The sequence below is a fragment of the Centroberyx gerrardi genome, chromosome 18 (assembly GCF_048128805.1).
Source record: "Centroberyx gerrardi isolate f3 chromosome 18, fCenGer3.hap1.cur.20231027, whole genome shotgun sequence".
NCBI classification, from domain to species: Eukaryota; Metazoa; Chordata; class Actinopteri; order Beryciformes; family Berycidae; genus Centroberyx; species Centroberyx gerrardi.
Window position 1 is genome coordinate 20,637,689 of NC_136014.1, and position 18,499 is coordinate 20,656,187.

The 18,499-nt window shown below is 43.5% G+C and overlaps 1 pseudogene; it reads left to right on the forward strand.

The window, feature by feature from the left end:
- The first annotated feature begins 14,494 nt into the window (after nt 1-14,494).
- LOC139923458 (trace amine-associated receptor 1-like) lies at nt 14,495-15,411 on the forward strand (annotated as a pseudogene).
- Nucleotides 15,412-18,499: the final 3,088 nt, after the last annotated feature.

Sequence of the window (18,499 nt, forward strand, 5' to 3'; positions counted from 1 at the left end):
CAACTTCAAGCAAACAATATTGTATGAAGCTGCTTATCAATTATGCCATGTTAACAACAGTAACATAATTCTTATGACACAAAAATAGATCATTTTGCATTTTATTATTCCTGTCAATTTTTTAACATAATATCAAGGAAACATACAATCGGTTCCTCTTTTTCCAAACATTTGATGGCTAAGTGTCAGAAAATGAATACAGCATCCATCGAAACACAGAGGATGTAAAAAAAAAAAAACATGGAATATTTGGTTTAATGATTGTGAAAACCTGCTTTGTTGAACACTAAAAGTATAATTACTACAAAAACGATTACAAAGAAATAAAAGAGCATTTGGTGCATCATATAATTAACTTATTATGAAAATACAATTAAAATACATAACAATAAATATTACTTATGTAGCACGTTGAATTTCAAAGCAGCATTAAGTGTTTTTAGTTAATACTGAAACAATAGTAAAAGTAAGGCAAACAAAATGCTAGGCATGAATTACAACAAGGTTACATACACATAAAACAAACAAGAATAGAGTAGAAAGAAGTTATAGCAAAATTCGTCTGTAAAAGTGTGTTTTTGAAAGTGATTTTAACAAGGCAATTTATTTTACCAGCCTAAGCTCCTCAGGCAGGGCACTCCAAAGCCTCTGTCCTTGGCGGTCTGGTCATCTTTAGTTTTTGTATTTCTAAACTTCATCTTTAATCTTTGACCTAAACTTCTGAACAATTAGGAAGGCCCTGCCTGACGATCTAGGCTGAAAACTCGCTCAGAGGGAATTAGACATGCTAGAATTAAGGTGAAGTGATCCCATCTCTTAGTTTTGGTTCAGAATCTTCATGCAAGATTTTGCACTGGCTGAAGACGGCAAAGGGATTTCTGAACGAGAAGAGAGTTGCATTATTCTAAATGCAAATGCAACATGGCACCCTGAGAGGCACCCATCCTAACTGTTCAGGAGCAGTGGGCAGCCACAGTGCAGCGCCCGGGTACCAACTCCAATTCTGAGGCCAGTGCCTCAGAATTGCCCTGGCAATGGTAGGAATATCTGACCTAACATCCCTAACATGCATGTCTTTTGAGTATAGAATTACCTTTATGCTGTTACAATATAAACAAAAGGGTAAACAGCTGGTCCCCCACCCTCCACGATGTCTTCCTCGCTATCAAATTGTTTGTCCATAAGACCCCACCATCCTCCCTGAAATTTGTGTACAAATCAACTACTGGATATGATGCTAATATCCCTTGTGCCATAATCCAAGGTGAGCATTCATATAGAGGCCCAATTCAGAGTTTAACAGAATGATTTACTACCATACCAATGAGTACCATAGAAAACATCAGGCTACACCGTCATAAATCTACAGCACCATAAGACAGGCAGCAACATTCACTAGCTACCTACTCTGGTTTCAGGGTGATTGAGTGTAAGCAAATCATTGGGTTCTGGGCACCCTGCTTCACCGATGTTTCGTTGAATTAGGCCAGAAGCAACCCCCTCTTTGCTCAGACTCAGCAGACCCACGTCCACTACACTACTGTCGCTGTCACCTGCACCTTGTTATCATCCACATTGTATCTGCTTAGGCAAAGCTACGTCTGACTGGCCCTGCTGGCTTGTCTGGCAGCTTCTTATTGAATGCCAGGGCCTGCTCAGCTGTCCAGCCACCCTCAATGTTTATATAAGTCATACGATTAATCAGAGGCCCCATTTGTGCGGCCTTTAGGTATGGTTGCTACCAACTTAATCTGCAAGCAAATTCTAGCACAAGACTACCTCAATATTCTACAAGACACTTAGGCACCGTTTATTCAGGCTCTAAGTCATATTAGACTCACTATGTTCACTTAGCCAGCTGCTCTATTCACAGCAGTCACTAGCCTAGGCTAGTTGAAAGCATTTATCAGTACACACTACCGTTGGGCCTGGCAAGTCAAGGCTTTCCTAGGTCTAGCTCTTGCATGCCCTCTTAATGCATTGCTGGTCGGCATTCCTAATGACAGGGCTGGCCACTCTGCAACAGCGGACACCTTCTCTGGGCCAGGCATAACCCCACTCTTGTCAACTACATGGCCAAGGAACTTTACCTGTCGGAGTAACTTACACTTGTCTGGCCGTAAACCAGGAGAGATTCTGCTAATTGACCACTAAGGCACTGTTGCATCCATCTCTGAAATGTGGCAGGAGCGTTGCAGAGACCAAATTTTATGCGTTGGAACTCAAACAGGCCGACCGAGGCAGTAAAAGCAGTCTCAGTCTCAGTCCTGGGGGTCGACCTCTACCTGCCAATAGCCTCTTCAATTCTAGGAAGGGGAAAGGCAGCTTCCTATAATCCACACAGAACCTCCAACCCATCTTTCTTCCTCACCATTACAATGGGTGCTGCCCAAGGGCTAGAGCTAATAATAATAATAATAATAATAATAATAATAATAATAATAATACTACATTTAATTTGAGGGCGCCTTTCAGGACACCCAAGGTCGCCTTACAATGCATAAAAAAGAGAAACACACTCCAAACAGATAAAAACAGCGAAACATGGCAACAACAGCAGCATAGACAAAACAAATGACATAGAGTGGGCAGACACGTGTAGGAGGGGGAATAAAAACAGTAAAACTGTAAGGATAAAAGGGGAAACGCACAGTACGGTGAGGGTTCCAGAGCCTGGGAGCAGTGCAGCTGAAAGCCCTAGCACCCATGGTGCTGAGGCGGGAGGTGGGGATGGTCAGGAGACCAGCTGAGGATGAGCGCAGGGAGCGGGAAGGGATGTAGTCCTGGAGGAGGTCAGAGAGATAAGTGGGGGCTAGGTTGTGGAGGGCTTTGAAGGTGAGCAGGAGGTTTTTGTAGTCAATTCGGTATTGAACAGGGAGCCAGTGTAGTTGGATGAGAATGGGGGTGATGTGGTCGGATGATTTGGTGCGAGTAATGATCCGGGCAGCTGAGTTCTGAATAATTTGAAGCCGGTTGAGCAGTTTGGTGGGAAGGCCAGAGAGAACAGCATTACAGTAGTCAATCCGGGATGTGACGAATGCGTGGACCAAGACTTCAGTGCTGGATTGAGACAGGGATGGGCGGAGTCTGGAAATGTTGCAGAGGTGGAAGAAAGCAGTCCGGGTGATGTTTTTTATGTGAGGTGCAAAGGAAAGGGTGTTATCCAGAATGACACCGAGGCTCTTAACTTGGCTGGAGAGGGGTACAGGGAAGCCATCAATGATGATCTTTAGAGCTTCGGTGTTTTGGGCTTTGGATAGGGTGGTTTTGGAGCCGATGAGCAGGGCCTCAGTCTTGCTGCCATTGAGCTTCAGAAAGTTCCTGCTCAACCAGCTCCTGATGTCCTGGAGGCAGGTGGTGAGGGGGGTGGGAGGAAGGGCAGTGGTGGGTTTAGTGGAGATGTAGACCTGAGTATCATCGGCGTAGCAATGAAAGTGGACACCATGGTGACGGAGGATTGTGCCTAGGGGAAGGAGGAAGATGATGAATAGGAGTGGACCGAGTACTGACCCCTGGGGGACACCCAGTGGAACAGCAGAACACCTTGACCTGTGGTTCCTCAGTTGGACATACTGTTGTCTGTCGGTGAGATAAGACGAGAACCAGGAGAGTGCAACACCAGTAATCCCAATGTCAGCCAGGCGCTCCAGGAGTAGTGGGTGGGAGATGGTGTCGAAGGCAGCACAGAGGTCAAGGAGGATAAGGATGGTAAGCAGTCCAGAGTCAGCTGCACGGAGGAGGTCATTGGTGATTTTAACCAGGGCTGTTTCAGTACTGTGTTTGGGGCGAAAACCAGATTGGAAGGGTTCATGGAGGTGGGACTGAAGTTGAGCGGCGACCACCTTCTCAAGAGTTTTGGAGATGAAGGGAAGGTTGGAGATGGGCCTGTAATGGTTCAGGTCAGCTGGGTCAGCACCGGGTTTTTTGAGGGTGGGTGTAATTGCAGCCATTTTGAGAGTGGGGGGTACAGTTCCAGAGGTGAGGGAGGAGTTAATTATTTTTGTGATCATGGGGGAAATGGATGGCAGACAGGCTTTGACGAGGGTAGTGGGGAGGGGATCAAGCTGACAGGTAGTGGATTTGGCTTTAAGGATGAGCTCAGAGATGGTGTGTTCCGTTGCTAGGGTGAAGTTGGAGAGGGAGCTGATGAATGGTTGGCCCGTGGTAACCATCCAGGGTGGGTCCCCTGGGGAAGTGCAAGACGAGGCCAGCTGTAGGTGGATGGTGTTGATTTTGGTGTCGAAGAATTGCAGAAAGGCAGTGCAGTGATCAGAGGAGATATTTGGAGGGAGGGTTCTAGGAGGCTGAAGTAGGTGGCTGACTGTCGAGAAGAGGGCTCTAGTGTTGCCTTTACCAGTACTGATGAGGTTGGAATAGTACGAGGATTTGGCAGTGGAGAGGGCATTCTTGTAGTGGCGTAGGTGTTCAGCGTAGATTTGGATGTGCACTGAGAGTCCGGTCTTTTTGCACAGCCGCTCGAGTCGACGACCAGTGGTTTTAAGCTGGCGAAGGTCAGCAGTGTACCAGGGAGCGGTGTGGGCAAAGGAGACTGTGCAGGTTTTCAGGGGGGCCAGGGCGTCAAGGGAAGAGGAGAGACAGTCATTGTAGTGACTCACCAAGTTAGCAGGGGAGGAGGATGGGGGAGGGCTGGGGTAGGAGTTAATGAGGGTGATGAGATCTGTGGGGTTGATGTGTTTAATGTTTCTGAAGGTGATGATCCGTTGCTCTTTTACTTTGGACGAGGGGGCATAAACCTCAAAGAGCACAACTTTGTGGTCGGAGATGGGGAACTCGGCATCAGCGAGGTTACAGGGAGTGATACCAGTGCAGCAGATTAAGTCAAGTATGTGACCTTTGTTATGTGTTGGGAAATGAACATGTTGTGTGATACCCAGACAGTCAAGGAGTGAAGTGAAATCATTGGCAAAAACACTGGAAGGGTCATCAATGTGGATGTTAAAGTCACCCAGGAGGATAACAGTAGGGGACATTGCACATACAGATGTTAATAACGATGAAAATTGAGTGAGAAAGACAGCAGAGGGCTTTGGTGGTCTGTAGATGGTAACAATAATGATGGGTTTAGAACCTGTGAGTTTTACAGCTAAACATTCAAAAGAGGAGTGATGGGGGACAGTGACAGCATTGACTTTGATGTTCTCACGACAGAGCACAGCAAGACCACCCCCCCTCCCGGTAGCACGGGGTATGCTAATATAGGCAAAGCCCGGTGGGACAGCTTCATTAAGCTGGGAGAAGTCATTTGGCTGTTGCCAGGTCTCAGTGAGGCATAAGAAGTCAAGCTTTCTGTCCATGATAAGCTCATTAACCAGCAGGGCCTTACTGGTAAGAGATCGTACATTAAAAAGAGCCAGTTTTAAACAGTCAAGTGCCGCATAGGTGGCTGCCTTGGGCAGGGGGGATAACACACTGTGATTAACAGTACGGGTGGCAGTGCGAGGGGGGCGGGGCTCAGTGGACCAAAAAGAGCGAATGTTTGTGTTGCTGTTATGTTGTGCGTATTGAAAGTTCTGACGAGATCCACGATGTACATATCTTGGTCGTTTGAGAATGTCACGATGGGCAAGCAGAGCTGGAGGGGTCCTAAGGTGAGATCGGAGACGCAGCAGCTCCGTTACAGAGTATTTCAGTGGCAGGGAGGCGCTCGTGACGGTGAAACAGAGCGATCCATATGAAGAGTTTGATAATCCACATGATGGTGAGAAAAATTAAAAACAGTGTAATCCAACAGTTTGATAATCCAGATGATGATGAGGGAGCTACAAATCCAGCGTGACAGAGGCGGAGGAGTGGAGTGTATTGGCTGTAGCCACAAAGCTACACTTGGGGCGGGGAGACCAGACACACGCCGCCGGGCCACGCAGCAGGTTAGCCGGCAGGCAGGTACCATGCACCGGGATGGGGCAGCCTCCGCGTTAGCGATAATCCACGGGAACGACTTGATACCCAGGAGAGCAGGCAGGATAGCAGTAAACAGCCCCAATCAAGTGTACGTGACGAGGCACACCAGATCAGAGTATCCAGCCACGGAGAACACAGAGGAGACCCGACAGTCCCATACAGGTGAGCCCTTACCGGCGAGGTTAGCTCCAGGCTACGGAGTGTCACCACATTGCGCCAAGCACACATAGAGACAACCAGAGTGTTAAACTGCAGTTTCGGCGTCACAAGATGTCAGACCGGACAGGCTAAGCAGTTAATAACAGACGGATTTAAACAAATCAAACAAAACACAATAAATCACAGTGGAGGCGCGGCAGCAACTTGCCAGCGGTCCCTCCCCCGGAAGTGATCTGTCAAGCTCTTACTAATGACTCCCCCCTCCAGCATACCTGCCAAATGGGTCCTCATCTCTGTACATCAAGGGAGGCAGGGGCCTAAACTGCTCTGATGGGAGTGGCATCATCCGTTGGTATTCAGTGTTTTACGGTATCAGTCCTCTCAATGTCATTTTCATGTGAGGAAAAGACCTTTTCCCACTTATTTAACAAGGCAGCCAGCTTACCTTGTCCTTCACTGGTAAGGTCAGGTCTGTCTGCTAGGCTGTCAACAATGAAGGTTCCATCAGGGTCGCAGCGGGCCTCCACGAGCCCCATCTCAACCACGCCATCAGCATCAGGGGTCAGGCTCAAATCTCTGGCACCGTGGCAATCTGCCTCCTCCACATGGAAGAGCCTCCCAAGTTTCTGGTAGTGACCTATGGATACACTGAAAGTTTAGATTGCGAATGCGAATTGGGACCCTACCATTCTGCACCACTGCCAGTGTACTTGCCACCCCAACAGCATTGGGTTCTGGGAGGGCCTCCACCAGCCCACAATAGTCTTTACCCCGTGGGCCCGCCCGGGCATGCCCCCATATCACCACCTCACTTGTGGCAGGAACTTGAATCCCCTTCTGCCTAGCTGGCCAGCTACCCCAGGAATCCATCTTCGGAAGTAGTGGCTGTCCTTTGGCATACTGTGAAAGCATCCCTCCAGGCCTGCTGACACTTTATTGTGGCAAGAAAAAGACACTGGCTTCTCCGGGTCTTTGAAAACATCCCAGCAAGCCCTAATGACATTCATGCCAATGATAAGAGAGTTAGATGAAAACTTTTCCTCCACAATAATTACTCTCCGGTAACCGATCTTCACACCCTCAATCTCAAAATCCATCAATGCGTAGCCTAGACATGGTATCTTGAGGCCATTGGCTGCCCTCAGCTTTATGAAAGATGGAACCTCCTTGACCCCAATTGTGTGGCCAGCAAAATGATTGGCTAAGCAGCTCTGCCGCATTAAGGTGGCTTGTGAACCAGTATCTAGGAGTCCCATAAGCCCAAACCCATCAATGTTCAGTTCTACATGTGGGCATTCTCCAATAAGAGCTGAGGCGGCCACTTGATCTGATATGTCCACTGACCCTACTGCAGTAGGGCTAACTAGTTTAAAGCCTGACCAGATTCTGAAAACCATGCAATGTGTCCTGATTGCTTGGCAGTGCCTACAAATGGGCTTACCCTCAGCATCCCAGGTGTTAGAAGAAAGAGAATTTGCACATCTCCGCTCAGGCTGCATCTGGGTATTTGTGTTGTCTCTCCATATGGCTGGACTCATTTGTGGAAGATTCCTGGCTACTGGCTGTAGTTCTCGGATCAGCTTCTTGGTTATGTCCTTCTCCTGGGCCCAGATCTACTAAAGTTTTGCGCCAGTGCAAATCGCATTGCGGGTGCTAAAACCTTGTTTTCTGATCTACTAAGCCAGCGCACAGGGCATTTGCGCCTGAAATCATGGGTTGATCTGTGTGCAGTATTTATGGAAATTGGCAGTGGACCTGATTTATCAAGAGGTGGTGGCCGTTATCATCTGTCGATTGCGCACAGAATTTAAGACCTAGGAAAAGCATGTCTTATCATTTTGCACATAGGATAGCTCTGCTGAAACTGTCATTAGATCGCAGGGTTTAAACGAGTATGGTGACTTAAAAATGTACAATTTAAGCCTCATTGGCAGCATAGTACTGAATATTGAGACTATTACCCAAAAGGAAAAGTTGCAGGCTCTTCTCTGGATTTGCTGACACTTATGAGCCAATGGGCCTCATGCAGGATGCGATATACGAACAAATTCTCTCTTATTTTTGTTCGTATCCATGATTTGTTCTTATTTTGTTAGTACCCATTGATTTCTGGGATTCACCAATTTTCTTATTTTTGCTCTTCTCTTCGGTAAGAGAAAATTTTACGAGTGGTCGAGAGCACTCTTACCAATATAAGAAAAAAAAAAATCTTGTTTTCACAGTCCACAAATTGTTTGTCCAATGCAAGGAAAGATAAGTTTTAAATTTGAGGAACATAAAAAAAAAAAAAAGGTATGAATATCATATAATCAAATTTAGATTATTATATGTTTAATTAATAATAGTAATTATAATTAGTAATTATAATGATTGGATTATTAAATTTGTGGGCTAAAGAAATACTATTGGTCCATTGATCCCAATTAAGACTATAAAAACCCTTGGATGATATTGCGTGCCTTCAGCTTCTGAATGGCTTACATACTGCTCTTAGATGCTTTGGCCATCCAGGCCTTACACAGAGAACACGTTTTTAGAGATCGCACAGATCTATTTGATGAGACAGATGAATGGCTGCCGAGCCATTTCAGATTGACTAGAGCACCTCTCTGTGCCAGAGTATTTGCACACGGCACAACACCTGCCCTTATATGGTGTTTAGGGGGCGTTACCTATGCTAATAACAAACAATCGGCCACGCGCCTCCAATTTATGATCAAGTGGGATTCATCATTCAGCACACCTGGGTAAGAGCAGATTTGGATGGTTAAGAATGTTTGGTGCATCTGAAGTTAACTTCTCTTATTTTTTCTCTTAACAGAAAATTAAGAGAAAATATAAGAGAAATTTAAGAGAATGTTGCTGCATGAGGCCCATTGTCTCTGTGACATTGCCTTGATAAAAACAATGCAGCTAAAACGTGTGCGTAATAACTGTCACAACAGTGGAGAGGTGTGTGCGTGGCTTCGCCAGCTATATGTAACCATACCTTCGTCTCAGTCAGGCTCTTCTGCACTTGCTCCTCCAAGGGAATTAAGGCTCCTCTTTGGCTTTATTTGTGTTAAGCATCTTGGTTCACCTCCTCATATCATACCAGCGCCTTTTACCTGCACTAAATCGCATTTGTGGTGCCCAACTGCATTCACTTTATTTGTTATGTCATTCCAGAGTGACTTTATGCGCTGGTAAAACATCTCTTCTCTGCAGCTCTTTGGGCTGGCGGTACCAATTTCACCCCCAAATGCTTTTGCACATGTTAGTAGATCCGGGCCCTGGTCTCTCAATTCCTCCATAATCTCCCTCTTTAGTTCCTGCCTCCAGTCAGCGTCCTGTGAACGAGATCTGGAGACATTAGGCCGCCCAACCACTGCACGTTACCTCAGACCACCTCTGTCCACGCTGGTCTTCTTCTAGCAGTATGGCTTCTTGTCGTAGTGATTAAAATGTCCCCTCCGGGTCTTGGCGGGCATGTCTTTTTAATTCTTGGAGCAGGGGCTCTGTGAGTCCAAGCAAGAACTGTTCCTTCAAGTGGCCATCGGTGGGGGCTTCGTCTGGGTTGTGCTGCCGCAGCCTGCAATGCAGCTCTTTTAGCCTGAGTATGTAAGATTGTTCTGATTCCTCTGACTTCTGTATACAACCAAAAAAAATTAGACCTCAATACTGGTATAGGGACCCTCTCTTTCTATAGGCCATCTAGGGCAGCAAATATCTTGGCAACTGTATGGCAATCTCCCTCGTCCAAAACATTAATTTGCCTTTTAACCAACCCTGTCAATGCCCCCATTAAAATGCTAATCTTTCTAGGTTCAGCTAGACCTGGGGAGTCTAAAAGTCCTTGAATTTGTTCTTTCCATTCACTATACCTCAACTCTGAACCTGAAACTTGGGCACTCATGGTGCACCCGGATAAACAGGTATCATAATTTTGCTATTTGTGGTCCTATTGGGCACCGAACACTGCTCTTAAAATCCCAATCCTGATGACAATGCCAAAAATGGCCGAGGTTCTATACACGACAATGCCACCTAGGAGTTTTTGAGCCCTAGGAGCTCTTAATTTCTCTCTATTTTTGACTGGTTCTTTGAGAGGAGAGAAGTGTTCAAGCCCCAAGGAGGACAAATGCTAGGGTAGTTTAAAAACAAAAGATGCATTACAGTAAATGGATAAAAAACAGTCTAGAAGACCATAAAAATACTCAGGGTCTGAACTCGGAATCCATATCCCCAGAGGAGCCACAGGCAACAGTCCAGAGTTCGGCACAGCCAAGATGGAAGATCTCCCAGGGGCAGTATTGCTCCGGTCCACTTGACAATCTAGGGGATAGAGAACAACTGACGAGTAACAGTGCTTAATTGGAGGACTCAACTTCTGCCCCGTCAGGCCCACCCAAGTCAAGCCGCCTGGTACTGTTCTGGAACCACAGCACACCACTAGGGCATCACCAAGACCCGCAGCAGGCACCTCTGTAGTGGCCCATATCTGCTACTTACAATCTGCCTGGGAGGCAGGCTTCAGCCTACCAGCCCAGGGTGTGTGTCAACGGCCTTGGTGGGAACACAGTGCTGCTGTGCTTCTGGCTGCCCTCTCCTGGTTGCAGTCCTCTGTGGCTAGGCAGTAGTTCTCCAACAGAGGCCCTGCCTGTCAGCCTACTGTGTCAGTTCTCTGGTGAGTGCTCCCTTGTTCCTCTAGGGAAAAGCAGCTTTATACGGCACTCCTCCCCTTCCCATTGGTCAACCTGCTGTCTGCACCTGCTCAGCATTAGGCTGATCAGGCAGTGGATGGGGTGTATCAAGCAGCCTTAATTGTCACACACACACAACAAGTAATGTCATGGAAAAAATGATCCCCTCAGTACCTGGATTAATATGCTGAATCAGATGTCTCTGTGAATACAAGTCTTTTTTCATGCATGCATGGAGAGAAGCACATAACAATGAGGTCAGTAGTTCTCTGAAAAGGATTCTCAGAGTTACAGTTTTTATACAGTGAGACAAACAAGTCTATGGCATGCGTGAGGGTAGCAAAACACAGGATCTGTATAACAATGTTTCTTCCTTTGACGTATTAAAAGCTGCCACTTCCATGGGAGTAACACACTATTTTCTGCTAAGTCTGCTAAGATATGCACTTTATGCCAGACACCTGCTCGATGGGACAAACAAAGTTCACCAAGAGGTCTCCTTCTCAGGGACTTTCCAATATAAAAAACACACAGATACATTTCACAGCATATAACAAGTTTAGCAATCACACATCCCTAAACTATTCATCCTTCATTATGACAATAGGTCATTAGGCACATTTACTTCTAAATGTTACAATCATAATGAAATGCAATATTTTTCCCACAGTAATCAAAATGAAATCACACAACAACTCAATCCAAAATAACAAAGACATGCAAAATGTAAATCAAAACATGCAAATAGAAATCATTAAAATTAGGAAAACAAACAAATGAAAATTATGCAAAACCCACACAATAAAGTCACTCCAGACAAGACAACATGGAACAGGCAACCAAAGTATTCACCTTATAGATACATACAGTCTTAAGTATTTTCCTGTCCTTTGTCCTGTTTCTGATGCCTGTTGAGAGGTATTGGCCTAAACTACAGTGATATTATGACTCTGTGTGTCTGTGTGTTGCATGGAGATTGTTTAAAACACACACACACACACACACACACACGCACACACGCACACACACACACACACACACACACACACACATACACACAGTGTTAGTGCATAATTACTCATATATTTGTTGTTATGGCATCTCATGCAAACAGGACACATAGTTTCCCCACATTTTATTGTTCATCCGAAGACTTTATTAATTATGGTAATAAGCTAGGGATTGATAACATGAAAATCAAGTCCAAAGGTATTGCTCAGTGGGACAAAGACCAAGAATTCAAATCAACATAGATGCATGAACCATCTATTAGGGATTAATAGACATGGTATGAAACTTTATGTAGTGCTAAAATAAACTTAAAATGACCAATACACCAATAGACGGGTCCTAATAAACACTGCATACTACCGCATACTACCGCATACAACTATACAACCACATACTACCGCATAATACCGCATAATACCGCATAATACCGCATACTACTGCATAATACCACATACTACTGCATAATACCGCATACTACTGCATAATACCGCATACTACTGCATAATACCGCAGACTACCGCATACAACTATACAACCGCATACTACCATATAATACCGCATACTACTGCATAATACCGCATACTACCGCATACAACTATACTACTTCATAATACCGCATACTATCACATAATACTGCATACAACTGTACAACCGCATAGTACCGCATAATACTGCATACAACTGTACAACCGCATACTACCGCATAATACCGCATACTACTGCACGCTACTGCATAATACCGCATACTACCACATACTACCGCATACAACTATACAACCGCATACTACCGCATACTACCACATACAACTATACAACCGCATAATACCACATAATACCGCATACTAGAATGCGGTAGAAATAAGTTACGATTGAAAGCTAAGTCAAAGAGAGCTAAGTGGTGAGTTAGCTGTTTCCAAATTTTAAAACTATGTCCTACAATATGATAACCGGTATCAATGAAGGTGTGCATAAAACAGCAGACAAAGAGGAGGGATTACAGACACTTTTTCCATTCGTAACCACTCAGGGGTTTTAGATATAGAACGAAAAAAAAGTAATCTAATGTTGTGAAAAGAATGTCGACCTTTCATGACACCTTTTGGTCCAATGATAGCTGGAAGAACAGTTTATAATCCTAATGCAAGCGTCTTAGGTAGTATTTTACAATCAAAGTTACTTAATATTGCAACATGATTGAATTGTTTTATTTTATTTCATGTATCTTTTCTTTAACATGTTGGCTGGCTGATGTCCGCCTAGCTTCTTTTTATGGCAAAAATGCTGGAAGAGTGCCTGGAAGCACTGGACACACATAGACCTGAATTGTGCTCAGAGAACAAAAATCATCAGCCATGATACCCTCGCAAAACTTTATCTATGTTTTCATTGAGACATTCTTCAGTGGTTACATACAGCCTTAAGTACGGTGGCCCTGAGGGTCAAAACACAACAACATTTCACAAAACACAACGACATTTCACAAAACACAACGACATTTCAAATTAAAAATGGCACATATAGCATTTTTCATTATTATTTTGACTTCAAACATTAATATGGGTGTTCACTTATTGAATTTGACGATTAAATACAAAGTAATTGGTTTAAAACAGTATTTATACATGTTTAAAATATTGCGCTTTTATTTTAAACGCCAGAAGCATTATTTTCTGTTAATTTGAACCAGCGGAACGCATCTCTCAGAGCCATTGCTCTGGTCCCACTTCCTGTTATCTTGAGTGACAACGAATACATCCAATCAGTAACAACAAAGAAAGGACCTACCTTTTCCGTTGTCTGTGAAATGTTGAATTGTTTTCTCTTTTGCCGTTGTGTTTTGTGAAATGTTGTTGTGTTTTGTGAAATGTTAATTTGTTTTGTGAAATGTGTTTTGTGAAATGTGTTTTGTGAAATGTTGTTTTGTGAAATGTTAATTTGTTTTGTGAAATGTGTTTTGTGAAATGTTGTTTTGTTAAATGTTAATCTGTTTTGTGAAATGTGTTTTGTGAAATGTTGTTGTGTTTTGTGAAATGTTGTTGTGTTTTGTGAAATGTTAATTTGTTTTGTGAAATGTTGTGTTTTGTGAAATGTTAATTTCTTTTGTGAAATGTTGTGTTTTGTGAAATGTTGTTGTGTTTTGTGAAATACTCTTGTGTTTTGTGAAATGTCGTTGTGTTTTGTGAAATGTTTTTGTGTTTTGACCCTCAGGGCCACTGTACTTAAGTATTTTACTTTTCCGTTGCCCCGTTTCTGATACCTGTGGAGAGGTATTGGCCCAAACTACAATTATATGACAACTCTGTATTGTGTTGTGATTGCTTTGTAACTCTTAATGTGAAAAAGTCACAAAAATGATAACTGAAAAAAACAAAAAGATCATTTGAAATATTTTATGGATTTTGGAGGTTGTTTAAAACACACACACACACACACACACACACACACACACACACACACACACACACACACACACACATGCTGTGCATAATTACTCATATCTTTGTTGTTATAGGGGTGTCCCCACATCTGATTGGTCAACAGAAGATTTTTATTAATTATGGTAATATGGTAGGGATTTATATATATGAAGGTCAAGTCCAATGTGAATACATTGTGTAGCAGAATTGTAGGAACCAGGAGGCATGCAATCTGAATTCATTTTCAACAAGACTGATTTGTTTAAGGACATAGGTATTTGTGCAGGTACAGGTACGTGCATAATGACAATCTCCCCTTTAACAATACGTTTATTGTTATACATTTTGCTTGGCTCATTATCTGTTCTCACAATGTGTGGAAACCTTCTCGTAATCACTTCCATCATTTACTTCAAACAGCTCCACACTCCAACTAACTACCTCATCCTCTCTCTGGCTGTGGCTGACCTCCTTGTAGGGGCTGTAATTTTGCCTTTCAGCATGGAATTCTCTGCAACATCATGTTGGTATATTAAAGATGTACTTTGTAAGATACGAAGCAGCTTTGATATTTCACTACAGTACATCTTCTATTCTGAACTTATGTTGCATTTCTATTGACAGATATTATGCAGTGTGTCAGCCTTTGAGGTATAGAACTAAAATAAATGTTCATGTTGTTGTGATCATGATCCTGATGAGTTGGGGGGTTTCTGCCCTAGTTGGAACAGGCATCATAACTATGGGTGTCCATGACGGAAACTGTGAAGGAAGGTGTTTTACATTATTTTTTCCAATTTCAATTGTTGCGGCATGTTTTTTCTCATTTTTCCTCCCAGCGATTGTAATGCTCAGTATCTACCTAAAGATTTTCCTGGTGGCACAGAGACAGGCACGGAGCATCCAGAACACAAACTGTCAGAGCATAAAGTCTGGAGCATCTGTCAATAAGAAGGAGAGAAAGGCCACAAAAACTCTAAACTATGGGAATTTTTCTGATCTGTTGGACTCCTTTTTTTCTTTGTTCCACCTTTCAACCTTTCTGTAATTATTCAATACCAGCTCCTGTGATTGAAACATTTAATTGGCTTGGATTGTCAAATTCAATGCTCAACCCATTTGTTTATGCATTCTTTTACAGCTGGTTCCGGGCCACTTTCAGAATGATAATTTCTGGCAAAATATTTCAAGGTGATTTTGCAAACTCAAAACTGCTTTGACTCAAAACTTGCTTATTGTTTGTGTTGTTTTGAGTACTGAAATAATGACATGTCAAGAATTAAAAATGCTGGCACATCTGTGTGCACATCATCTCATCAATTATGCCACATTAACAACAGTAATATAATTCGGTAACCCTTCATTTTACAGGTCCCTAACAATGTATGAACTATTCCTAATTAGTCAGTAACAAATAAAACTATTACACAGTAACGTGGCTGCGTTATTTGTAAATAATTATACAACAACATAATTGCATCCATGTGTATTTACATGGTACCGGACCTGTAAAGTGAAGCGGGTCTATTTCTACAATTCAATGGTAATTCCTATGTATTGACATGGTACCAGACCTGTAAAGTGAAGCGGGTCTATTTTCTATAATTCAACAGTGATTTCTATGTATTTACATGGTACCGGATCTGTAAAGTGAAGCAGGTTTTTTTCTACAATTCAATAGTAATTCCTATGTACACTGCTTTGACTTTATTGTTTGGAGTGCTGAAATATTGACATGTCAAGAATTATAAATGCTGACACATCAGTGTGTAGATTACAGTACACAGAGATATAGTGTCTATAGCCCCTTCAACAGTATAGCTTACAAATACACAAATTCATTTTTTGGAGTGCTGAAATACTGAAATGTGAAGAATTATAAATGCTGGCACAATAAAGATTAACATCTTATTTCCACTCTCTCTCATAGATATATATTAGAATTGTCACTGTACTGTACACACAATCTCAGTGTGTAGAGTACAGTACACAGAGATTTAGGCCTGGATCTACTAAAGGTTTGCGCCAGTGCAAATCACATTGCGGGTGCTAAAACCTTGCTTTCTGATCTACTAAGACAGCGCACAGGGCATGGGTATCATGGGTGCGCCATTTTTTGCGATTTGGTCTAATTGCATACCGTATTTCCTCTAATAGTGGCCTGTAGTCAATTAAAAGCCGGGTCTCCGATAATGGCCGGGGCCGTGGTCGACACGAACAAATAAAGGCCGGCCTCAAATACAGGCCGGGGGAAAAAACTAGGTCAAAACCTAGTACATGGCTGGACCGTGTCTGTCTCCTCTCTCCGCCGCTGCCTCTCCACCGCGCCCACGGCCCGCATTGATCCTCCCGATCCAAGCCCCGGACCCCCGCCGAAATCTCGGCCGGATCACCGGGAACACATCGGCGCCCAGGTTCAGTTAGCTTCAGTTAGCTTCAGCTTACATGCAAACAACGGTGGATACCGGTAAACTCCTGGTGCCTGTTTGTAACTGTAGTTTGTAGTAACGTACAAGTGCCACAAGATGGCTCGGCCGGCGGAAGTCTCTGGAGCATGCCGTCGTCGATTACCGTAATTATCGTAATGCATTGCAGTAACAAAAAAACGTCTACCTAACGTACCGTAACAGAAGCAGATCAGAAAACAAGGAGGCTTCGTACTAAAATAGGAGCAAATATACTTTTAGAAATAAAGGCCTGTCTCTAATATAAGCCTGCTTCCAATAAAGGCCTGGTACCCTCTGCAGTTGAGGTAAATAAAGGCCCCGTCCAATATTAGAGGAAATACGGTATGTATTTGTGGGTGTTCCAAGGCTGAGGCACAAAATAAAGGGAGGGATTTATAGAAATTGGCAAGAGGCAGTGGCCGTTATCATCTGTTGGTTGCGCACGGAATTTAAGACCTAGGAAAAGCATGTCTTATCATTTTTGCGCGGGTTCTCCAGCTATATGTAACACCTGTCACTTGCATCTCAGTCAGATTCTCCTACATTTGCTCCTCCAAGGGAATTAAGGCTCCTCTTTGGCTATATTCGTGGTAAGCATTTTGGTTCACCTCCTCATATTATACCAGTGCTCTTTACCTCCGCTAAATCGCGCTTTTGGTGCCCAACTGCATTCACTTTATTTGTTATGTCGTTCCAGAGTGACTTTTTACGCGCTGATAAAACATCTCTTCTTTGCAGCTCTTTGGGGTTTTCTCTGCCACCAACACTTCCAGCTCCACTGCATGGGGAGAAATTTGTGCTTCTTTTGCCCATCATTGCATTGCCACAAATAGGCTATTGTGCGCATTATTTGGGCATTAGATGCTGCTATAATGATAGCTAGCTAGCTAACTAACGTTTGCATATGTTTACATAGCCATATACGTAACTACTGAATTGTAATGTAAGTACCTGATACACCCACTCTTCTACCGACACTTTAGGGTCTCATTAATGTAGGAATTTGGGGAAATCACAGACCTAAATAATGAACTTTATTTCCATTTTTCAAACTCAATGACAACAGATGAACAAACTCTCATTTCACTAGTCAAGCGACATGGCGTCCACTGATTAATCAATTGTGTGCTGAAACTCTGCGCCGCGGTCTCAAAAAGTTGAACAGGCAGGTGGGCGTGTGCATGATACGAGCACGAACGCGACTTTTTCACAAGAGCGAGCCCGCATCTCACTCCGCCTGCCAATCCGCCGCTCCTCCACATCTCCCGCGCACCTCTCATTGAAAATGAATGAGGACCAGGCAGCAAAAAGCCCTTTGAATGAGGGAAATAGGATAGCCGCTACATTGCAGGAGCACCTGGAAGCACTGGCCACCAATACTCCTGAATTGTGCTCAGAGAACAAAAATCGTCAGCCACGATACCCTCACAAAATTTTATCTATGTTGCCATTGAAACATTCTTCAGTGGATACATACGGCCTTAAGTATTTAACTTTCCTTTGTCCTGTTTCTGATGCCTGTTGAGAGGTATTGGCCCAAACTACAGTGATATTATGACTGTGTGTATTGTGTTGTGATTGCGTTGTAACCCTGAATGTGAAAAATTCATGAGAATGATAATTGGATAAAAAACAAAAAACAATCATTTGACATATTTTATGGGTTTTGGAGATTGTTTAAAACACACACACACACACACACACACACACACACAGTGCATAATTACTCATATTTCAGTCTGCCAACTCACATAAACAGATTATTGAGAATGAATGCAAATATATAGAGTTTAGTATGGCATCTAGGCTCTGATCCTGTCACTCCCTACGAGCATACATCTATCTAGCTTAAGAGAGCAGG